Source organism: Panthera onca, chromosome C1, assembly GCF_046562875.1.
Source record: "Panthera onca isolate mPanOnc1 chromosome C1, mPanOnc1 haplotype 2, whole genome shotgun sequence".
Lineage (NCBI taxonomy): Eukaryota > Metazoa > Chordata > Mammalia > Carnivora > Felidae > Panthera > Panthera onca.
Genome location: NC_138346.1, coordinates 49,065,838 through 49,092,325, shown reverse-complemented (window position 1 = coordinate 49,092,325; position 26,488 = coordinate 49,065,838).

Here is a 26,488-nt window from a genome sequence, read left to right as displayed (position 1 = left end):
AGATGGGAGATGGGGGGATTAAGAAGGGCACTTGTGATGAGCACTGGGTATTGTATGTAGGTGATGAATCACTAAATTCTACTCCAGAAACTAACATTACACTATATGTTAACTAACTGGAATTTAAATAAAAATTTTAAACAGGAAAAAAAAAAAGAAAAAGAGGTAAGTTTGATATGCAGAGGACTCACTGCTAGTGTGATGATGAATTCCTAAAACACAACAAAATAAATGTCCTAATGAAATAGTGATCTCATCATAGGCTGAGTTGGTGGGTGATGTTAGCATGCAAGAGAAATTAGAAAACATAGAATCTGAGCAGTGCAGTTGGTGGACTGGAAATTCAGACCCAAGACTACAAAAATGTCACGAACCCAGACTCTGAGAGTTTAAAACACAAGAGCCAGATGAGATGAACAGCAAAGCTGAGCTGATTCCGAGTCAGAGAAGTATAAAGGCTCCTCTCCAAGAGCTGGAATTTGAGCCAGATTTTTGCGGAGCTGGGTTTTGTGTAAGGATTAAATTGGTATCCTTTGTAAGATAGGGTGAGTAGAAGAAAACAAGTGACTCTGACACTAAATAACACTACAGTTATATTTTAAAATCAAAGAACCTCAGGTTTGGAGTGTCTTTAAAGGGCATATTCAATTTCTGCATTATGCAGGACTGACTCCAAGTTAAAAGAAGATCATTGTGAATTGAAGTCCAGAGGAAGGCAAGAAATGACTTTTTAAAAATAAAAACCTTCGACTACATTAAAATAGCTTTGGAGTTATTTTTAAATCCTGTCCTGGCCAAAGAGTTTCCAACATCAATAAATATAAAGGACTCGGGTTATCATCTAACATTTTTATCAATTGAATATGTTAGATAAATTTCCTTTTGATAAAAAGTAAGATTTTTTTTTAGATTTGCTCCATTCTTCATAGAGTATAACTTACTAATCACTTAAATACCACAACATTCCCATCAACTCATGCCATTTTAAAAAATTAATTACATCAGTTGCTTTCTGTAAGAGGGACATTTCAGTGAAATGTGTGTATATATATATACATATATATATATATATATATATATATGTATATATATATACTTGATATGGAGGGAAATTCCATATATATATATATTATATATATATATATATATGGAAAGTAAAATGAACAAGCTTCAACTATATTTCTATAATTCATATTCTTTAAAGTGGAGGATTATGAAAGAAATGAATACCTAATCATATAATATCGTTTATGTTCTGTATTCAGAACACTAGAACAAAGACATAATAGCATTACAATGGTTGATTATTGTAATTATTTGATATTTCATACAAGTACTATTCAAAAGCAGAGTATAAAGGAAAACTGGAATGGCTTGGGGCAATATATTATTCTTTATGATATAATGAGGAATATATGTGTTCTTTGTCCCTGGTTCTTTATACAGAGAGTTTCAAAATCCCTTGGATTTTCCTAAGTAACAGGAGTGTCTTTAGTTATTCCTAATGAGCCCCTTTAGATTATACTTGAGTTTATGTTAAGAGATGGTTCAAGATGGGTCTTTAAATAGTGTCAAGGGAGAGACTAGCCATGCCAGAAAGACCAACCACTTGATTAGAGGGTTGGAACTTTCAGCCCCATCCCTCAAACTCAGAGGAGGGTAATGGGACTGGAGATTAAGTTCGATCATATGGTCAATGATTTCATCAATCATTCCTACTTAATGAAACCCAAATAAAATCTCTGTACACTGAAGCTCATTGGAGGTTCTGGGTTGCTGAACACACAGATGTCCTGGGAGGGTGGCATGCCTGGATTCTACAAGCAGAGAGGACAGAACCCCTGCCCCACTCTCCTCCCTTGAGACGTGGCCTTATCAATCTCTTCCATTTGGCTGTTCCTGAGGTGCAACCATTATACTAAAATTGTAATAATTAAGTATAGCACTTTCAGTGAGTTATGAGTTTTCCTAGCAAATTATATAACCTGAAAGGGTGTCATGAGAATTTATAGCCCAATTGGAGAAAAGTGGAAGTAGCCTGGGGAATCCAGTTATGGCTGGAGTCTGGCATAAGAGCAGTCTTGTTGGAGTCCTCATCCTTTAACTTGTGGGATCACAATCGAATTGAATTGTAGCACATCCACTCACTGCCAAAGAATTGGTGTCAGGATACATTCATAAATGTTAAAAAGTAAGCTAATATCTTATTTTTTACAAACAGATATATCTTTGTAGGCATTCCAGCATTTGGTTTGTTATGAAACTAAAATTGCATATGAAAAAATTAACCCTATACTTGGCATATGGTAAGAATACAGCAAATGTTACAATGGAGAGGCATAAAATTCTCAGTTATTTGTTCAAGTGACTTTAATTTTGTTCTTTAAATTAAGAAAGAAAGAAAGAAAGCTGAATCATATCCATGTTTTTGTTTGCTGACTAGTATTCATAACCATCATATGAGAAAGATTGCTGTTTTATAAATGTGAAAACTAGCTTCAAAACAATCCCCAGTGATCCTTACCAGTTGATATTTACTTTCTTGAATAGTTTCCCTCCATACCAAATCAAGGATTTTTTTTTTCATGAAAATATTTTTCTTTAATGGCTTTTCATTTAGCAGCAGGGTCTTGAGAAACAAAATTAGGTAAGTGAAGACTGGGCAGATAATCCTGCCTGCTTGATCTACACATGTGGACATGATATGCCCAGAGCTCCCAGAGGTGCACATGCAGACAAGATACACAACTTTAATCACTATGTCCAGAGAGATGTGACCTCAACTGAATGTCAACCTTTTACTGATAACAAGCAGTGATGTTGAAATATGTTTCCGAGACACCAAATGTAGGCTTGTCTTCATGCTGGTGCCTGTGTGCCTGTGTGTGTATGGGTGTATAACTGGGGGAGTGACTTATGAAGCTGGGAGGGCCAACTCTATAGAGACAGGTGTGGGGAGACTCAGAGCTCCAGAAAGACTAGGTGCCGGAGAAGAGTGTTCAGAGGCCACATTGAGCTAAGCTCTTAGGACAGGAGGTGCTTTGGGCTGAGGCAGTGGCTGGGGGCTACTGCCCCTGTTGTAGTGGGTTTCCAGGATGGGTTGCTGAAGGCATGGGTCATCCTCAGCTGGGTCCAGGTACCCATCCAAGCCCTCGGAATGAGGTGAAGCTGCTCCTGTCCTGTCCTACAGAGACTTCCTTGACCTATTCACTGGCCAGGTATAGCAGAAGGTGACTCAGGAGCCCAGGGAAGTGGCCAAGGAAGGATGCCCAGCCCCAGGACACAGAAGAACAGCAGTAGCAGCACCAAAGACCTCTGCTGGTGGCATCCAGCTCCACCACAAAGGTGCACATCCCTAGACTAGCACACAGCAAACTGACCAAGTTCAGCACTGTGCTGACATTCACCTTGCTGTGATGACCCAGGTGGCTGTTCTTGCAAGAAAGAACAAAACTCCACTCACTAGTGGGTACCAGTAAGTGGTGGGAATGTGAGAGAAGTGATGAAGTATGGTTTATGCAACAGTATAGCTTCTGGCTTGGCCTCTTGGATTACTAATTCTGAGAAAAAGCAACTTCTATATCATGAGCACATTGAACACATTTAAGAATCTGTGGAGAGGACCAGGTGGGAAGAATTCAGTCCTCATGCCAGTAACCTGTAGCAACTCAACAACCATATGAGTGAGTCAGTCAACTTGAAGGCAGATTCTCCAGATTCTCATTCAATCTTCAGATGATGCAACCTTTGTCAATACCTTGACTGCAGTCATAAAAAGTCATGGGCCAGACCATCCATCTAAGCCAATTACTGTTTGAGGTAATTTATTATAGAACAAATGATAACTAACACAGAGTGTGGTATCAAAAGTAGTAGGCTTCCTCTTTCAAAAAAAGTAAAACTGAAACTAGACATGTGGAAGTGGCTTTAGGACCAGTCTGTAGCTAGAATAGAAGCTGGAAAGACATTGAGGGATGTGTTCATCAGAGTTAGAGATCTTTGAGCATAATGCTGGCAGAAGCCTGGTGAAATCGAAGTGTTGACAGAGAGACCTGAAGGAAAGCGAGGACAATTTAGTCAAAGGGATTCCTGTGATGTAGAGGCAGCAATACTTTCATTGAAATAACATGAAAAATAGAAAATATAATTAATGAACTGGGTGATCAAGTTAGGGAGATTTCCAGGCAGCATTAATAGATGTGGCCCAGCGTCTTCTTGCTGCATACATTAAAATGAAAGAAGAATGAAAATCTAAAAGAAAAAGACAGGAGTGCCTGGGTGGCTTAGTTGGTTAAGCCTCCAACTTCAACTCAAGGTCATGATCTCACCACTCTTGAGTTCAAGCCCCGCATTAGGCTCTGTGCTGACAGCTCGGAGCCTAGAGCCTGCTTCCAACTCCGTGTCTCCCTCTCTCTCTGCCCCTTTCCTACTCACGCTCTGTTTCTTTCTCTCAAAAATAAATAAACATTAAAAAAATTAAAAGGAACAAAACAAAACAAAAATAAAGATAAAGGAGCTAGAACATGCTTAGTTTGAGAATTTCAGGTTCTCCAGATAGCAAGTAAATCTAATATTGAGAAGTAGTTCTCAAAGATCAAGAGGCAACCGAGTGTGACAGTTTCTAAGTATTGTTGAGTTTTAACCTAAAAAAAGAAATAAGAGTAAATGAAGGCAAAGTGGTATTTGCAGAAATTCTTCATAGGTCCGAGGAAAGTACGAAGACTTCACATGAAAGAGTATGAAATGGTCTCAACAGGATACATAAGAAAAAAGAAAAAAACTAGTATAAGAGGCAGAAACAATGTTAATGGCTTCCAGGCATTGTTTTACACACATAGCTTTACATCAGGATCATCTAGGGAATTTTAGATACACTGCTTCAGAGGATGTGTTAAAAATCAGATGTATTAGACTCTTTATGGGTAAGGTTTAAACATATTTAAAAATGTCCTCTATAGTGATGATTCTAAAAATTCAAATTTGAAAATAACTGTTAAAAAGACAAAATATATATCCTATAAAAATCAAGAATTATACTTTTTCAATCATCTATCTAAAATACTGTATGAAAGAAGATAATTATTATATAAGTCAAATGTTGGAGAAAAACAACTTTGAACATAAGTTTCCATAATAAATTTTATTTTAAACTGAATATATGCATATTTTTTTGTGTGCATAAGACTCAAATACATTATCACTAGGAACATACTCTGAGAAAAAACTCTAAAAACTACTTTAACTGAAGTAAAATCAATCTCTGTATAATTTCCATTATACGGAAAACAAGACCAACAAAGGCTTTATTTAGGTTTTTGTAAATTGACAAAATGCATATTCAAATTTAAGACAAATTTCAGATTGGGTTCTAAAAAGTATTCAACAATGTGTTGTTTTGAACACATTGAGGAAAACAAGCTTAAAAGGAAATAAACACAGAATATGGCAAATATGGAGTAGATACCCCAACCGGGCAATTTCACTTCAGCTCAAATACAATTCAAGACTGAAAATAACCATAAAATATTAAGAGTGAATAGCTAAAAGAATAATTTACTAAGAATATATTGCACTTCTGATATAGTCTTGATACCTATATGTCAAAGTTTGTCAGAAATACAGAAAGAAATATATTATTCTAAAATTACAGTTTTGCATATATCTTGAGAACTGATAGATAAATGTGATTAGAATAATCAAAGTATTAAAGGTTTTATTAGAAAGTAAAGTAATAAAGAACAGTTTCCCTTACAGATAAATACTATATGCCATTGCTGTAGAATATTAACATTGACATTAAAAACAAAAACATTGTAAAAGAAACCAAATCTCAATAAGTGTCACAGAATCATTATAACCAATGATTACAAAGAAATTAAGCTCATAAACAGAAACATAATAGCTTATAAAATATGTTAATGTGCAAATATGTTAGTCATATTTTTAAATATCTCATGGCTTATACAGGAAAACATGACAAATTCTGAAACATTTATTCAAAATATATTAAAAGTAAATTCCAAATTTATGAACTAAATCCAAACTGGCCACTGAAGGATGTTGAGAAAAAGACAGTAAGAGAGAAACAGAAACTGGTTTTAATGTTTTCATCAGAAAAAAATGAAAATAAAGGCAGTAATAGTTCATATAAAAAATTAGAAAAGATTAAAATAGTAACTCCAAATAAATAAGGTAAATAAAATAATAAAAGAAAAAACAATAATTAAAAAAAATAAAATGTCTTAATGAATCATTTTTTTCTCTTTAAAATCAAATAAATCTTGGGGCACCTGGGTGATTCAGTTGGTTAAGTGTCTGACTTTGGCTCAGGTCATGATCTCATGGTCCATGAGTTCAAGCCCCACATTAGGCTCTGTGCTGACAGCTCAGAGCCTGGAGCCTGCTTCGGGTTCTGTGTCTCCCTCTCTCTCTGCCCCTCCCCCACTCATGCTCTGTCTCTGTCTCTCTCAAAAATAAATAAACATCAAATATTTTAAAAAATATAAAAAAATAAAATAAATAAATCTTTGGCAAGACTCATAATAAAAAAAGGAAATAATTATGTACCAGAGTTATTTTTTGTTTGTTGGTTTTTTTGTGGTTTGCAAGGATCAGAAATGAACCATGGATGAATTAAATGTAAAAAAAAATTTAAACAGTAATAGAAGAGTTGATAGAATTTACTTTGAACTCAAAAGAACAACGCTTGGAAATGGATGGTGTAAAGGAGTCTGAGCAGATATGTCCACAGACATAATAAGGATTCTGCTATCAATGTTTAATGTGGATAGCAAGGACTTGTACCATCGTGGCCACAGCTGCCAGTACTGGGCACAGCTGCTGAAGTCCTAATATTTTCAACCCTGCAATCTGGGGGATTAATCCTTTTCTGTCTCTACTTCTCTGCCTTTCTGTTTCCTCATTCAAAAACCTGAAGTTAGTGGTTTTGATTTGTGAGGCTTCATTTGATCATGTCCTCATGCATGAACGGCAAGCTGAACAGAAAAAAAAAGGACCTGGAATTTTCAGTTTCAATAGTAAATGCAGGAGGTTCTGCCTCCACCTTACCAACCTCTTTCCCTCCCTAAATCTATGTCTAATCTTCATTATCTAACAGAAAGTATGTTTCCCAAATAAATCAATACAAAAGCTCCTCAGTTACTGTATCTAGAGACAAATCCTGGATTTTTAGCTAAAATAAAATCCTTTTGCCATTCTGGGATGATTTCATCTGGATTATCTGTAAACTGTAGCCATGTGATATTGTGCTTTAGAATTTTCAAGAGGAAGAAAGGTGTCTTTTATTACATTAATGAGTTGACTTTTCAGATTGGAGACTAGTTGCCTGGAGAACTAAACGGGTGATCAGTTCCAAACCTCTAGAAGGGAAAGGGACATTGAACAAATCAATGGAAAATGGTCAATGATTTTTAATCAATCATATCTATGTAATGAAGTCTCACATACACAAATAAATAAACCCAAAAGAACAGGGTTCAGAGAGCTTCCTGTTGGTGAACATGTGCTAATTTGGACAGAGGTGTACCTGGACAGGGAATGGAAGCTCTGTCCCTTCCCCCCATAACTCCCCCCACGCATCTCTTTTATTTGGCTGTTCCTATGTTACACAATTTTATAATAAACTGGTAATCTAGTAAGTAAAATGTTTCCCCGAGTTCTGAAAACTACTCTAGCAAATTAAATGAACTCAAGGAAGAGGTCATTGAGCCTTCAATCTATAGCTGATTGGTCAGGACCCCAGGTGACAGATTGGGTAGGTGACTAGCATCTGACGGGCAGGGGACAGTTATGTGGTATTGAGCCCTTAACCTGTGGATTCTGATGCTATCTCTCTGTAGACAGTGTTAAAATTGTAGGACACCCAGCTGGCACTGAGGAATTACTTACTGGGGACTCCCCTCTTTCCACACACCCCCCCCCCCACTGGAATTGGGTGCAGAATTGAATGCCAAAACTGGCAATTTATATACCATGGACATATTTATATCAAACTGTGTATAAAAGAAAAAGAAAGAAAAATAAAATTTATTTTGAATATATAAGTATATATTTATTTCACACTTTGGAGGAAATACAGTAGATATTACTGTCGTTTTTATATATTTATTAAGAGGCTCTAATAGTTGGTTATACTAATAATTATCCTTTTATTGTCTTTCAGATATGAGTGTAGTCATAATGCTGCCACACAGCTATACTTATCCAGATCTGAAGTATGCCAGCATATTTACAGAATTCTCTGCAAATCAGGCTTGATTTTTTTTCTCCTCTAACAGCTATCCATAGGGGAAATGCCCCATGCAACTATAGATAAAATGCTGAAGTGATAACAGTGTAGCAGATACAAACATGTAACAGTATATGCACTGTATATAAGAAAATCAATGCTGTAAAGTTAAATATGTATATAGTTTGAAATGCCATCTTCTATATTGATATGATAGTATATATGGGTTGTGTGTGTGTGTACATAATTATATAGAAGTAGAATGTAAATCTGGAGGGATAGATGGCTTATTCTTGATTCCATTGTATCTTGTCTTAAAGAATCTCTGTTATCGGGTCTGACTCCCTCCCAGTGCTGCAGGGCCCCTCCCAAAGAGGATCATGGAAGGATAAGCGAGCTAAGCCTGCCCCTCCCACTCCTGTGCACCTTGCCAACCCACCCAAGCTAATACGCCAGATCCCCGGCACCACAAGCCTGGCAGTGTGCAAGTAGCCCAGGTGGGCCACACCACCCCACAGTGAATCCCACCCCTAGAAGAGGAGAAGAGAAGGTACACACCAGTCTGACCGTGGCCCCAGCAGTGGGCTGGGGGCAGACATCAGGTCTGACTGCGGCCCCACCCACCAACACAAGTTATTCAAGACAGCACAGGGGAAGTGCCCTACAGTTCTGCACCACTCCAGGGACTATCCAAAATGACTAAATGGAAGAATTCCCCTCAAAAGAATCTCCAGGAAATAACGACAGCTAACAAACTGATCAAAATGGATTTAAACAATATAACAGAAAGTGAATTTAGAATAATAGTCATAAAATTAATCGCTGGGCTTGAAAACAGTATAGAGGACAGCAGAGAATCTATTGCTACAGAGATCAAGGGACTAAGGAACCACAGGAAAAAGTCTCCAAAAGCATGGAGGTTAAAGGACACCCTACTAAAGAATGAGTGGGTCAACCAGGCAATTAGAGAAGAAATTAAAAAATATATGGAAACAAATGAAAATGAAAATACAACAATCCAAACGCTTTGGGATGCAGCAAAGGCAGTCCTGAGAGGAAAATACATTGCAATCCAGGCCTATCTCAAGAAACAAAAAAAATCCCAAATACAAAATCTAACAGCACACCTAAAGGAAATAGAAGCAGAACAGCAAAGATACCCTAAACCTAGCAGAAGAAGAAAGATAATAAAGATCAGAGAAGAAATAAACAATATAGAATCTAAAGAAACCGTAGAGCAGATCAATGAAACCAAGAGTTGGTTTTTTGAAAAAATAAACAAAATTGATAAACCTCTAGCCAGGCTTCTCAAAAAGAAAAGGGAGATGACCCAAATAGATACAATCATGAATGAAAATGGAATTATTACAACCAATCCCTCAGAGATACAGGCAATTATCAGGGAATACTATGAAAAATTATATGCCAACAAATTGGACAACCTGGAAGAAATGGACAAATTCCTAAACACCCACACACTTCCAAACTCAATCAGGAGGAAATAGAAAGCTTGAACAGACCCATAACCAGCGAGGAAATTGAATCAGTTATCAAAAATCTCCCAACAAATAAGAGTCCAGGACCAGATGGCTTCCCAGGGGAGTTCTACCAGATGTTTAAAGCAGAGATAATACCTCTGCTTCTCAAGCTATTCCAAAAAATAGAAAGGAAAGGAAAACTTCCAGACTCATTCTATGAAGCCAGCATTACTTTGATTCCTAAACCAGACAGAGACCCAGTAAAAAAAGAGAACTACAGGCCAATATCCCTGATGAATATGGATGCAAAAATTCTCAATAAGATACTAGCAAACCGAATTCAACAGCATATAAAAAGAATTATTCACCATGATCAAGTGGGATTCATTCCTGGGATGCAGGGCTGGTTCAACATTCGCAAATCAATCAACGTGATACATCACATTAATAAAAGAAAAGATAACCATATGATCCTGTCAATCGATGCAGAAAAGGTATTTGACAAAATTCGGCGTCCTTTCTTAATAAAAACCCTCGAGAAAGTTGGGATAGAAGGAACATACTTAAAGATCATAAAAGCCATTTATGAAAAGCCCACAGCTAACATCATCCTCAATGGGGAAAAACTGAGAGCTTTCTCCCTGAGATCAGGAACACGACAGGGATGTCCACTCTCACCGCTGTTGTTTAATGTAGTGTTGGAAGTTCTAGCATCAGCAATCAGACAACAAAAGGAAATCAAAGGCATCAAAATTGGCAAAGATGAAGTCAAGCTTTCACTTTTTTCAGAAGACATGATATTATACATGGAAAATCTGATAGACTCCACCACAAGTCTGCTAGAACTGATACATGAATTCAGCAAAGTTGCAGGATACAAAATCAATGTACAAAAATCAGTTGCATTCTTATACACTAATAATGAAGCAACAGAAAGACAAATAAAGAAACTGATCCCATTCACAATTGCACCAAGAAGCATAAAATACCTAGGGATAAATCTAACCAAAGATGTAAAAGATCTGCATGCTGAAACCTATAGAAAGCATATGAAGGAAATTGAAGAAGATATAAAGAAATGGAAAAAACATTCTGTGCTCATGGATTGGAAGAATAAGTATTGTTAAAATGTCAATACTACCCAAAGCTATCTACACATTCAATGCAATCCCAATCAAAATTGCACCAGCATTCTTCTCGAAACTAGAACAAGCAATCCTAAAATTCATTGGAACCACAAAAGGCCTCGAATAGCCAAAGTAATTTTGAAGAAGAAGACCAAAGCAAGAGGCATCACAATCCCAGACTTTAGCCTCTACTACAAAGCTGTAATCATCAAGACAGCATGGTATTGGCACAAAAACAGACACATAGACCAATGGAATAGAATAGAAACCCCAGAGCTGGACCCACAAACGTATGGACAACTAATCTTTGACAAAGCAGGAAAGAACATCCAATGGAAAAAAGACAGTCTCTTTAACAAATGGTGCTGGGAGAACTGGACAGCAACATGCAGAAGGTTGAAACTAGACCACTTTCTCACACCATTCACAAAAATAAACTCAAAATGGTTAAAGGACCTGAATATGAGACAGGAAACCATCAAAACCCTAGAGGAGAAAGCAGCAAAAGACCTCTCTGACCTCAGCTGTAGCAATTTCTTACTTGACACTTCCCCAAAGGCAAGGGAATTAAAAACAAAATTGAACTATTGGGACCTCATGAAGATAAAAAGCTTCTGCACAGCAAAGGAAACAACCAACAAAACTAAAAGCAACCAACGGAATGGGAAAAGATATTTGCAAATGACATATCGGACAAAGGGCTAGTATCCAAAATCTATAAAAAACTCACCAAACTCCACACCTGAAAAACAAATTATCCAGTGAAGAAATGGGCATAAAACATGAATAGACCCTTCTCTACAGAAGACATCTAGATGGCCAACAGGCTCATGAAAAGATGTTCAACGTCGCTCCTCATCAGGGAAATACAAATCAAAACCACACTCAGATATCACCTCACGCCAGAGTGGCCAAAATGAACAAATCAGGATACTATAGATGCTGGAGAGGATGTGGAGAAACGGGAACCCTCTTGCACTGTTGGTGGGGATACAAATTGGTGCAGCCACTCTGGAAATCAGTGTGGAGGTTCCTCAGAAAATTAAAAATAGACCTACCCTATGACCCAGCAATAGCACTGCTAGGAATTTACCCAAGGGATACAGGAGTACTGATGCATAGGGGCACTTGTACCCCAATGTTTATAGCAGCACTCTCAACAATAGCCAAATTATGGAAAGAGCCTAAATGTCCATCAACTGATGAATGGATAAAGAAACTGTGGTTTATATACACAATGGAGTACTACGTGGCAATGAGAAAGAATGAAATATGGCCCTTTGTAGCAACGTGGATGGAACTGGAGAGTGTGATGCTAAGTGAAATAAGCCATACAGAGAAAGACAGATACCATATGGTTTCACTCTTATGTGGATCCTGAGAAACTTAACAGAAACCCATGGGGGAGGGGAAGGAAAAAAAAAAAAAAAAGAGGTTAGAGAGGGAGAGAGCCAAAGCATAAGAGACTGTTAAAAACTGAGAACAAACTGAGGGTTGATGGGGGGTGGGAGGGAGGGGAGGGTGGGTGATGGGTATTGAAGAGGGCACCTTTTGGGATGAGCACTGGGTGTTGCATGGAAACCAATTTGACAATAAATTTCATATATTGAAAAAAAAAGAATCTCTGTTATCAAAACTGATTGGAAATCCAATTAAGGTGAAAATCTGATATTCAATGAATTTAATCAGTGGCAAAGTCCCATTCATACATGCACATAGATACACATACATATCTCTTGCACATCTCCCATACGAGAGTTGATTGTAATCGTTTTGTTGTGGTCAGTTGTGCTTTTAGTAGGACAAATCAATAAGATCTACAAAAACAAAACTTACAAACTGAAAAAGAAAAATGACAACTCTTAACAAACACTTACTAGTAGCCAGGCTCTATGCTAAATACAACATTAATGGTATTGTAAATATAATTGAGACAGTAAATGTGTCATTTATATTTAGGTTTTAAAGATGAGAAAATTGAAACTTTAAAAAGGTTAAGAAACCTTCCACAGATCATCCATTTAGGAGATGGTGGAACCAGGCTTACAATCCCCCAAAATACCTTCAGAGCCTCCACAACTGGTAGCAATATTATGTTGCCTCCCATAAAACAAGACAGCATAGTTGCAGATACTGGGAAAAAACCTAGAAAGCCTTTAAGAACAGTGAGCAGTGAGCGCTTAACAAAATGAAAAGGAGGCATTTTCAATGCTGTTTCCAATTGAATGAGTGACATACAACGATTTTCACAGTTCATTTGATAATACATCCTAGCTGATTTAATTATCTCCTCCTTGATCATTTTTTTTTTTCATCATGTTTTCACTAGAGGAGAATATATTTTATCTTGGATGAATAAACCATTTGTCAATAGGATATACCAAAGACAAAAGGTTTAGTTGATCTAGAAGTAGTGTATTTATTAGGATGTTAACTTTTATCCAAGCTTGTCTTCAGTTAAATACATGAAAATTGGATCTGTAGACACTCTTTGTAATCATTTCATCTGTGAGTTAGTGAATCTATCAAAAACATTTACGCATTCGGTATTTAGTGTTCACTGTTATGCATTCACTTAATTGTTTTATTTTACCCAATATGCCATGATCTAATAGAAGAGGCAAAATACATTAGCTTCTATTCTATACAGAAGAATTAGAAATGTTAATATATATTTATAATGTAGTGTGATGAGAGTTATAAAAGAATAAACAGAATGAAATGAATAACTAAATACACCTGCTGGAGAACAGAATACAGATCAGTTGTCTTTTCTCAAATAAACTGGCATCAGTTTTCAGTAAAATGTTATACACCTATCACCTCTCCTACTACCTCTCACTTGGCCAGGAATTCAACTGACACAAATAAAATATCTGATAAATATGGGAAATGTTCAAGAACTATTGGACAAATATTAAAAGTTTATAAAGATTGTATTTGTTATTAATTCTGACTTATTTTCTCTAACTCATTTATGAAGTTTCAGCAAAATGAGATATACTTAATTCTTTGATCATGAAATCCAGGTAGAAAAGTGGATTGAAAAACAAAGTGTTCATTTTGAGTATTTGGGTGACTTTACTAATATAAGTGTCTTATCCTTTTTGGTGCACAACTTGGAAAAATATATGAATTTTTAAGTCGGACGGGAAAGAGTATTTCAAGTGGTTGGTAATTTTGGTTTCTCTAGAATGAGATAATCAAGATATTGTTTTTTGTTGAAGCTAAACAATGATTTGGTAGATGCCAAGTAAGCAATTAGAGTAAATTCTCTTTAAACTAATGAAGTTATAGGATAATGGTCTTTTTGTGAAAGAAGTTCCTTGAGTGGTATCTGAAAGCATTTGATTGAAAATATGTACTATGTAATTTATCTATTTATGTTAATTTATTCAACCTATATCAAACATAGAGGTTGTTTCTGATTGATTATAATTATTTTTGATTTGTATAGACTCTAGAAGTTTTCATAAATAACTTTCTGATTAAACACTATGATATGTATGGAAATAAGCTGCAGTTCAAATTATTAATGCAATTTAAAATATAGTAACACTCATGAGTATTAATAAATAAAAGCTTATTTGAAGATACATATATATATATATATATATATTACACTCTTACTTTCCCCGATGTGTATCTTTTTTAAATACGATAATTTAAAGAATAAATCAGGGCACCTGCGTGACTCAGTTGGTTGAGCATCCAGCTTTGGCTCAGGTCATGATCTCACGGTTGATGAGTTCGAGCCCCACATAGGGCTCTGTGCTGACAGCTCAGAGCCTGGAGCCTGCTTTGTATTGTGTCTCTGTCTCTCTGCCCCTCCCTCACTCATGCTGTGTCTCTCTCTGTCTCAAAAATAAAATAAACATTAAAAAAACTAAAACTTTTAAAAAATAAAGAATAAATCAATATTGGTTTTACTTTATAATTCTGATTGTTAGCAATGATAAAATATTTTTTTTCCTTTTTATTGGCCATTTGTTGTTCTTTAAAGAATTGTCTTTATATATTTTATAAATTGTAAAATTTATTGGGGTAACAGGGGGGTATTTAATTAATTTACATACCTCCTGTGACATTTTTAATGATACTTTTTTAGTATTTGTTATAGTATTTCAATATACTTTAGCATTTTACCACTTTTACCATTTTAACTATCTATATGATGCTTAATCTAGAGATATTTGTACTTTATTTACATATTGAACCCATCAGATTATAGTTTGGAGTATATTTTAACCCTTAAAAAGGTAATTTCTTATTCTATAGTCTGTTAAATTCTCACTAATAGTCTCTCTACTTTCAAAACTTAATTTAATTTTTAATTTCATATTAAATACCTAATTGATTATAATACTTTCAGTGTCCAGCATAGTGAGGATACCAACATAAGTGTTTTCAAGCTCTATCTTAAATTTTATTACCTTAAAAATGTTTCCTTTATTTATTACTCTAATCCACTGTCTCTACATTAGCTCTTTTTCATATCATTTCTCATTGCTAACGTGCTAACTGCTCTTTGCTGCTCTGTTTACACACGTGTTCATTTTTTACACTGCCAAGAGTGTCAGCTACTAAGAAAAGTATACCACATCACTTAACTCCTCAGCAAAAATGCAACACCATCATTGGCTCTCCATCAGCTACAGAATCAATATCTGAAGTGCAAAGCCCTTAACGTGGTTTGTAAGGTCCTTCACAATATGACCACTAGATTACTTCCCTGGAGAAAATTATTTATTTTTTGTACTCTTCATAACAATCATGACATATATAATAATACTCTAAAATATGCAATGCCATCTCACGTTTTCTGACATGGTCTTCCCTCTGCCTAAAATGTCTATTTCCCTGATGTATAGCTTTGTCTTCTGCTTGAAAAAGGCTGTTTATCTTTCAAACCCAATAGCATATCACCCCTTTTGTTAAAACAAATAGCCATTTTTTTTCTAAATCCCTAAATAGTGCCTATTCCCATTTTAAGCTATTTAATATTTATTTGGCACACCATGTTACATATCCAGCAATTTGTTAAAAGATATGGAAACCTGAAGATAATTATAATATACTGGCAATGGCATATATGAAGAATGCAAATTTCCAAAATCAGTCAGCCTTTATTTTTCTTATAAGGTATTCTTTTCAAAGTATAAGTGAAACTAAAATATCTCTGGCCTCTATAAGTTGACATTTTTTTTCTCTTGAATGTAGATACTGGCTAAGTTAACTGATTATATAGGTGAAAAAATGGATTGGTATTAGCCTCTATTTAAAACCTAAGTTTCTCAGAAACAAGGATTGCAATTTCTTACGAAAATTCTGTGCCTCAAGAATGTACTTGGGCCCATGTTCCCATACAATTTCTCTGTATATATTGATAGTCAGGCAACATCCTCATATGCTTGTTTTCCTCATAATGTGTTATTTCCCTGCATATTCTGAAGACACTGCAAATTCAACATACCCAAAACTGCATTCAGTCATTTTAAATCTCCAACTACTTCTCTTCTCTTTTATACTTGACCTCATGGATGACATCATTTACTATTAGACACTCAATCTTGAAACCTTGAAAATTAGTTATATTTGACCCATTTTCCCTCCCTCTCACCTTAAACATCACAGTTAATCAACAAATCTTGACATTTTCTCCAGCAGTATCCTCCTAATTGGTTTTCCTGCTTTCAATCCTGCACTGTTACATAACTTTCCTCCGAGTAAACCAGAATTGCTTTTCTAAATGATTTACACTATCAATTCCTGTTAATTCCGCAGTGGTTCTCAGGACCAGGTCTTTCCCACGTGGGTGGTCTCTGTGCCCACCACAACACCTGTCATATCGGAGTAGTTTGCAAGGGGCACTGGAGGTATATTTAGTTATCAGAAAAGTGCAGTTCAGTAGTGTAATTGGATGAGACAAACATTTTACGAAGACAAAAACTAGCATAAACTGTGGGCACCTCTGAAAAATTTTGGCTGTTAAAAAAAACCAAAACTCATTTAGGTAAGCAATCATCTAAAAGTCTTCTCTCATTGTTATGTTTGGTAAGGATTTGGAATCACTTTCCCAATCAGTTGACAAAGCTACAGTAATTACATATTTTTGATCAAAGAAATGCTTTCTCTCTTTAAGTCTGGATCCACATTAATTTTTGTTTAGTGATGTTACCATCTCTTGCCAAATGTGGCATGACTGAAATACCTACTGTCCACTAAATTTTAGTGGTTTGCTAAAAGGATATAATAGTTTCTATGGAGGATTTTTAAAATATATAACTCAATAATTCTATACTACACAGCTTTTTATTGGAAAGAATATATTCTAAAATGTTGATGGTCTTTCATTTTCTTATATTGTATTTTATTTGTGCCAGTTAGCCATATTCATAGGCCAATCACAGATAATATTAAGTTAAATTTGAAGTCTCCATGGGAAAAGCATTTTAAAGTGCTATTTGAGGGAATTAATTCAAATAACCTTTGTTTCCCTCTCTAGTTCTTTTATGTTTAAAAATATGATAATAGCTAATGGATGAAAATTGTAGCTTAGCTTATGATCCCAGACACTCATTGTGACCTTCTTCATCTCTCTTTGATCCTTAAGAATGGCAAATCTAGTTAAATTAAGCTCATTTCATTCTTTGACTTGGCCTTTCTTCTTTGATAGTTAGACCTTGTTTATATAGTTAAATATCTTCTTCAATTTGGACTCTTGTATTGCATTTTGATTGTAATTATGAATTCATGCAATTTAAAAATCTGCATTATAAATAAACATTATTACTTGAAAACTTTTCTCTAGTCTTATGTAAAGATTTTTATTTGCTTTCCCTTCAGATTTAATGGATTATTGTCCAGGAAACCATAAGCTTAGGAAAAAAAGAAAAAAGACTAAGCCAAAGTTCAGGGTTTATGATGAACTGTTTTTTTTTTTTTCTTTTTCTAAACTACACTATTTTGCTATGAAGATGTATCCACATGAAGCAAAGCCACCTTGTCAATGAGAAAATCCTTAATGGGCTGACCTTTGGCTTGCGGAGGGCCAAAACTGCAATTCAACAGGTTACTTTTAATTAGTTAAGATGTCATTTCAAAATAAAAATAGTGAAACAAAGTCATAATTCTGGTAGATGTTTTCTTCAATCAGGATTTGGAAAAGCTGGCAGGAGGCAATGCTGTCAAGCTTTAATGACTTCTTGAGCCTGAGTGACAACACATTTCATTATAAGTAGGTCAAGGTTAGTTTGTCACTCAGTGGCAGCACAAATACATGCCACAATCCCTAGAACATATATCAGAATGAAATCAGAAAAGCTAAGGAGAAAGGATTAATGTTATAAATTCATTTCTGTTTCCCGTCAACAATTTATAAAATTGGCAGTAGTGTTATAAACTGAAAACTTATAAAAGCAAAATAATAAGATATTCACAATTTATGTATTTCTATAAATGCTATTTAAACGAATCATTAAATTGACAAACTCAAATAATGTGCGCATTATTTTTGTTTCACAACTATGGAAAAGATCTTAATAAGTTCACAGGTTATCACTAAATTTGATTATTTTGTCAATGAATATATTTATTAACATTTTATGAAGGAAGAAAACTGTGGAATTTTTAACTGTTGATTAAAAAAAAAAACAGCTAGTTTGTTTTTATGGGTATAGTAGTCTTCTTGCTATGGTAGTTTTCATGGCAATGTTGGATATGCTTTTCTCCCAGAACTCACTACCCACTTTTTTGTCCCTACTGTGTTTCTCTTTGACTGAAGAGCAAGAAGGAAATAATTAAATTTGTCTTTATCTTGTTGTTACTTGAAATTATCCCTCAAGTTCATCCTTGGTCAGTGTTGTTTTCTCCTAAGCAATTTTTTTTCAGCAACTACAGGAAAATAATATCAACCAACGAAAATAAACAGTTGTAGAGAAACATATGCATACATAAAAATACACACACACAAAACACACACACATACACACACATTATATACACCTATATGTAACAGTCCAAGAAAGCCAAAATAGAAATGAAAGTAAATCAACATGGATTCCATTCAGTTTTTGATTTTGGAACTGTAGTGACATTGCTTTATTTTCAGCTTCTTTTTTTTAAAATAAAAATAAATAAATAAATGTAATTTATAGTTTCTGAGGAAAACACAGAGCTATTGATAGAAAAGTAACCCTCCACAATCAAACCATTGTAAATATTTTGTTGTATTTCTTCCTAGTATTTCTCATACACTTTCATTGGAATCTTTGAAAATCCCTTTGGTGTCAGTTCTCCCAAACCTGTGTGGCAACTTTATGGGTAAATTCAGCTTTCAGTAATAATTTATAGAATTGAGTTTGTTTAGCCTTGAGGTGTACTACAGTCCAAACAGTATTAAAAAATGAAATATTCAAATTGCATTGGTTTTAGATGTGTACTAATAAATAGTGTATCCCCACTGATTTTATATACAACTTCAGGCCAACACCATCTGTGCTTAAGTTATAGGCACTCAGTGCATTATTTGGTATACTATCAAAGAGATGCTTACCCCAAATAAATTAGGTGTCTCCTAAGAGAATCCTAACTTCTGACCATTCCTTTGCCAGTAGGAGGTTTACTTTCAATCCTAACTTCAGGAGCTCAGTGATTCCTAAACTTCCCCATCACAGCTATATCTAATTTATGTTCATATTTAAAAAAATTGTTCCTTTATGCCAACACAGATGAGTGACCTACAGTTGAATGCAACATGCTCTTCTATTGCAAAAAATCTGGTATAATAACAATAATAAATAATCTGGTTGATACACAATGTTACATTAGTTTCAGGTGTACAACATAATGATTTTTGTGGTAAATGTGTTTCTTTAAAGACAAACTACCATTCATTCTTCTAAGGCACCAATGTACTGTGAGCAGTTGTTAAGTGTTTTATAAATATTGATTCATTTAATCTTCCTAAAAACACTGTGGTAATTATTATTATATTCATGAAATAAGAATATATACATGTCCAATAAAAATGGAAACAATATTTTCTTGTGTTTATTGAACACTTTTCCATCCTTTCTCATTTTGGAATTGACTATCTAATCCCAGGACCACTCAAACATTAATATTGGCTATTAGAGAGAAAGAGAGGGAACCAGAGGAGTTTTTTCTTATGCTTAATAGTAAAAAAAATGCAAGGAAAAACACATGGAGACACTGGCTTTTGAGATTTTATCTGAAACCCTTCACCTGATTCTTTGTATAAATTCAAAATACAGTCTTATTTATCTGATATTCACTGAATAAATTTTTATTTCTTGTTTCATAAAACTGTTCATTGTTGTTTAGGGTATTTTAAAATTTCAAACCATATTTTATCCAGGTTATTAACTACAGAGGTACCAAATAGTGAATTTATATTAATTATCTAGAAAATAATGTAATTGTAACATGTCCCTATAATTTTTAAATATTGTTTCCCAATAATGATTAGTAAAAAGCACAAATAGACTTGATTTGCAGCCCATTCGAATTATTAATCTGTGATTTTCATTTCCTTTAGATAAGAAATGAAGATAGCTTCATTTTACATTTTATGAAAGTACATGATTATTAAATAGAAAAATCAATTTAAAAAACAGAATTTACACACAATTTAACTCAATATTTGTTTATTTCAATGTGAAAAATAAAACAATGAAATCTCCAAACTAAAAACTGATTTATTGCATAGTAGTTTTGCACTATGCATGTGTATGATCTTTTACTTTTAAAATAATTTAATGACTTTTAAAACTACTTAATATAGGATTTCTATTAAAGTTCTGGAATTGGGCCACCTAGCTGAAGGCAGTGCCAGAGATCAGAATTTTATAGTCACACAAAAGGCATTTAATAGATTTTTAAAACTATTGTTTAAATGTTTATTTTGGGAGAGAGAGAGAGAATCTCAAGCAGGCTCCTGCTGTCAGGAGAGAACCCAACGTGGGGCTTGATCTCATGAAATGTGAAATAATGACAGGAACTGTGAGATCATGACCATAGCTGAAATCAAGAGTCAGACACTTAACCGACTGAGCTAGCCAGGTGCCCCTTAAAACTATTTTATACAAACTTCTTTTAGACAAGTGAGCATGACTATTCAGTCCTTCCTTTTCCTGCTGATGCTAAAAAGCTGCATCTCCAGACCAGAAGTTTTTAAAGACTTGAAAGTTCTACTATTTTTTTGTTGCTTTATTTTATAGTCTTCAAAAGTCTATTGACTATTAATTTATGTAGCCTTAATATAATTATATGTTTCCCTTTATCTTTTGGTTAATCCTTATTACATTATATCGGTAAATTTTATTTTAATAAAGTAATCTTTTCTAAGATAAATTTATAACAAATGAAGAAATATAATTATTAGCCAAGAATGTTTATTTTATGAAACCAATTTTATTTAAACATTAATTAATAAACATTTGATACGTTTGAAAAAACATCTTCCTAGAACTTCTTATCTTCTTAAATTTCCACTTAGAAATAATTCACACATGCAAGCTGGCCAGGAAACATATGTACACCTACATACATGTATATGCAAACACAACATTTTTCAAACAAAAAATTTACCACAGACTTATTTTTTTATCAGGTCAATCTTTTTTTTTCCCTCTCTAATTAGGAGTTTGTTATTCTCTTAGCAGAGTCTTTCTAACCAAATAGTTGCTTTCTAAACTTTGAAACTTTGAACGCAAAGCTTTACCCATCAGTTTATTAAATACTTTAAAAATTACAGGGGCACCTGGGTGGCCCAGTCAGTTAAGCGTCCAACTTCAGCTTAGGTCATGATCTCATGGCTCATGAATTTTTTGCCCCATGTCAGGTTCTGTGTTGACAGCCTGCTTCAGATTCTGTGTCTCCCTCTCTCTCTGCTCTTCACCCACTTGCACTCTATCTCTCTAAATAAATAAATAAATAAATAAATATTAAAAAAAATTAAAAATTACAGTTACTATTTACCAAAATAATCGAATAGGAAAAAAAAATCTCTTTGCCTGCAAGAGAACACACACACACACACACACACCCACACATTTTAAAAATACAATTATTCATGTCCAAAATATTAATTTGAGATCAGCACATTCACTCACCATTTAAACATGTTTATACTTTATATGATTTTTCTTTCCAAAATTGGATTTAAGAGTCTATGGATATTCAAAGTGACATGTGGAAGACTCTTGGTTCATTTGTCTCCTTCTTTGTCTTTTTTTTTAAAGTATAATTCAACAGGATTTATTTATAAAGAGATTATTTACAAAAACATGAGCAAGAGGCAAAGTAACTGGAAGGGATGGTACAGGGTGAGTAACATAGGAGGTGTCCAAACAGGAGAGTGATGAAGCCTGGCAAGACTGACTTTTGCTCTCTCACCATGTAGGAGTCATGTGCTGGCCTGAAGCAAAGAAGCTAAACCTCACTGTTTTCCCACCATTTGATCTCCTATCGGAGCCCTTCATTGACCAAACAGAAGCCAAAGGGCACATCAGCTTCCCCAGCAGAAAGCAGTGTGGAGAAGAACATGGACTACATCTGGACAATCGAATGGAAGTGATCTGACACAACATGGCTTCTTCAGATCAGCAATTAAAATGTCCAAGGGGCGTCTGAGTGGCTCAGTCAGTTGAGCATCTGACTTCGGCTCAGGTCATGATCTCAAGGTTCATGGGTTCTAGCCCCGCATCGGGCTCTGTGTTTACAGCTCGGAGCCTGGAGCCTACTTCAGATTCTATGTCTCTCTCTCTCTCTCTGTGTGTCTCTCTGCCCTCCACCACTCATGCTCTCTCTCAAAAATAAAATAAACATTAAAAAAATTTTAAATGTCCAATAATGCAGGGCCAGGAATGATATTCTTTGGCACAACACCAAAAACCATTCCAACTACACACTGATCTATTAAGCATAAAGAGGTATTCAATATAAGGCATATTAGCCAGGGAAATTTCTCTATATTCTTAACACATTGATGCTTCCTTCTGGTACTGTTTTCAAAGATATTTTTACTTGATTTCCTGTACAATGCACTGAGTAAAAATGACATAGTTCTGGTTTCTCTTTCCTGAACCAAATTATGTAGGGTAATAGTAGCTATTATTACCTGAGCTTAGATAGTTTACACATTTCAAAGCTAGTAAGGAGCTGTCCAAGTTTGTCTGAGCCCATGCTCCTTAAACTACTACCTCATACTAGAGAATATGACTATGTTCTGAATATGATATATATAACATATGTGCTGAATATGTTCTCCTCAGCTTCATGTTTGTTCAATTTTTTGCAAGAGGATAGTGAAATCTTTACCTCATTTTCCTAAAGTGAAACATCCTGCCCCACCTTTTCTAGAACTACTTGCATCTATAACCTCTCCAGAATGCACACAATACACTCATCGAAAATATGAAACAACAATCTCATTTGAGACAGAATATTTGCAAAACTGATGCCACAATTGACGCTTGTCTCTAACAAAGCAGCAACTCTCCATTAGCGATGAGAGTCTAGAATTTGACATCCATGGGCAAATTGACATTCTTTGGAAGTAAAACCCACTCTATATTTTGCCTTCAAATCAAGTTAACAGTCCTAATAGTTAAAATAACCCAACTGTCATTTCAACCAAGCATAATAAGGTGGAGCAGAATACAACAAAGATAAGCTAGAACAGCATCTTAGTTCTTCTGCTCAATTTGACAATATTGTTATTAGATTTTAATGATATTTTGTGGTCCTGGAATTGATAAGACTTTCTAAGTCATTTCAGGCCAAGCCAGAGAGAGTCTAATATCATTCTAACATTACAGTTAGATGATGTGGCTGTGTGTGTGTGTGTGTGTGTGTGTGTGTGTGTGTGTGTGTGTAGGAAGTGCGTTAGCCTCTGGTGCTATAGTCTCTGGGTGCGGTGATATACACAGACGAAAGGTATTCAAGAAACCTATGTTTTCATAACTTTCATATATTGAAAAAAATAAATCCTTGAATTTTGTAGCATATATAGATTCATTCACATAGTTTCAGAATTGATGGGCAACATCTCCAACACCTACACATGCGCGTGCGCACGCGCGCACACACACACACACACACACACACACACAGATATGCTGTGTTATCTCCAAGAAAAGGAATTTAAGTATATACTCTCATATTGGAAACATGCTAGATAGGTATTGAAGTCAGCAAATAAAATGTCTACGAATTGATATACAAAGTCTACCAGACTTTTACTAGAGTTCGGGACACATATGTTCAGTGCATAAATGTCATAAAACAACCACAATGGTTTAGAAGATTCATCAAAATAACTTTCACAGAAATTATTTCTTCTAGACTTGAGAATATAGGGCTATGAAGTTTAATAATGGTTTTATATTGTTAAAAAAAACCCCACATCTTTCTGAAGCATAATAGCAATAGATATTAACTGCCTTAGGCACTTCAAAATCTTCTTTTCCCACATGCTATTATTATTTTTTATTATCCCATATAGTTCAGTTTATTAAGTAACACTTTTTTAATTACACAAAAATCAAAATTCCTTCCATTCAGACAGCTCTCATCATAAAAACCTGACTATAACACTCAAAGTGGGTTAGTCTCTGACTACAAGGAATGACCTACTTATATTTAAACTTAAGGAACTGTCTTCTTTACTAGGTAACCAATCCAAAGACATGATACGCTGTAGCAGTAATCAGGGTCTCTTTTCCTCAGGGAAATGGATTTTGCCTTCTTTTTTTTTTTTTTAATGTTTATTTATTTTTGAGACAGAGAGAGACAGAGCATGAACGAGGGAGGGGCAGAGAGAGAGGGAGACACAGAATCGGAAACAGGCTCCAGGCTCTGAGCCCTCATCCCAGAGCCGACGCGGGGCTCGAACTCACGGACCGCAAGATCGTGACCTGAGCTGAAGTCGGACGCCTAACCGACTGAGCCACCCAGGCACCCCCAAGGATTTTGCCTTCTGATGGCTAATTTTATGTGTCAACTTGGTTAGGCTATAGTGTCTCCCTCTTTTTTTTTTTTTTTTTTGGTCAAACACCAACCTAGGTATTTCTGTGAAGGTATTTTTTAGATGTGATTAACATTTATATCAGTAGACTTCAGGTAAAACAGATTACCTTCCAAAATGTGGGTGGGGTGAGGGTCTTAAGAGAAAAGACTAAGGTCCCTGGAAGAAGAAGGAATTCCCCAGAGCAGCATTAAATTTACCCTGGGTCTCCAGTCTATCAGCTTCTGTGGGGATTTGGGGCCCTACCAGCCCACACCATCACATGAGCCAATTCCTTAAGATAAATATATATAAATATAAATATAATATATATTATTAGTTATGTATAAAAATAAATACAATTGGTTATTTACATATATACACATATATACATGTATGTATATACATATATAAGTATATATATATATATATATATACATACATGTATATATATATATATACACATATATATATATACACACACACATGATTGGTTCTGTTTCTCTGAAGAACCCTAATACAATTTCTATGTTACTACAAACATATTTGGGTGCTCAGAATCAGAACACAGGGTTGATACTTCTAATGGGACCTTCAAGAAATGTTTTCATGAGGTTGCCTTAAATGATAGTTGAGCACATTTTTTTTTGGTGCTACCAAGCTACATTTTGGCAAAAAGAAATTACGTAAAGCCCTTTAATTTCTCTGACCCCTAATTTTATCAAGCATAAAATAACTGAGTTGAAATTATAGAAAATGAAATAAAGGGCAATGATCAAAATTCCTGTTTTCCCACTAACTGATAAATCAATAAAAATTATTTTACATTGTTTTATATAGAAATTAGTAGACACATAAATAATTTACAAAGATTTACTTATATTAACATAAAAATATAAGATTTTTCTCTTTTTGTCTGGTCAATATGATATCAGAAAACTTTTTGTAGCAAGGATGTGACAGAATAGCAGGTATTAAGTAGGGCTTAGACATTGAAATATTAAAAGTAAAAACACAGTTAAGGTATATATATGTGTTTCACAAAAACCAGAAGGGATGGAAACAACTAAAATGGACACTACTGATTTTAATGACACATGCATATCTATTTGTTTTTTAGGCACTGTTTTGTATGCCATTTTAGCTAGTAATTAAGTCTTGCTAGAACTATAATACAGAGATTTGACAGTGTCATATTCTTCAATAAGATAAATGGATAAATAAGATCTTCATGATACTTTAGTTCTCAAGTCAAATGTATTTCAGATTTTGAAAAAAAAATATGAAGGCTGGGGTTTGCATTCTCAAAAACTTTTATTCCTCTCTTCTACTTTGATCTTGCTGCTTAAAAGGTGCAGTTGTACAATCATGCAAGGATTCACTGAATCAATGACTGGATTTTTCTTTACAGAGTGGTAACAAACAAATTTTTATAAAACATTAAAACTAAATCCCCAAATGTTTCTCTGGAGCATTTAATTTCCTCAATTTAATGTTGTGCAGTCATTTATTGAAAGCTGTGAATGACAATGAGAGGTGGCTTGTCACAATCAGTTGTCTATTGCATCTGAAATATGAAATAAAATTAACTGAGAAGATTATATAT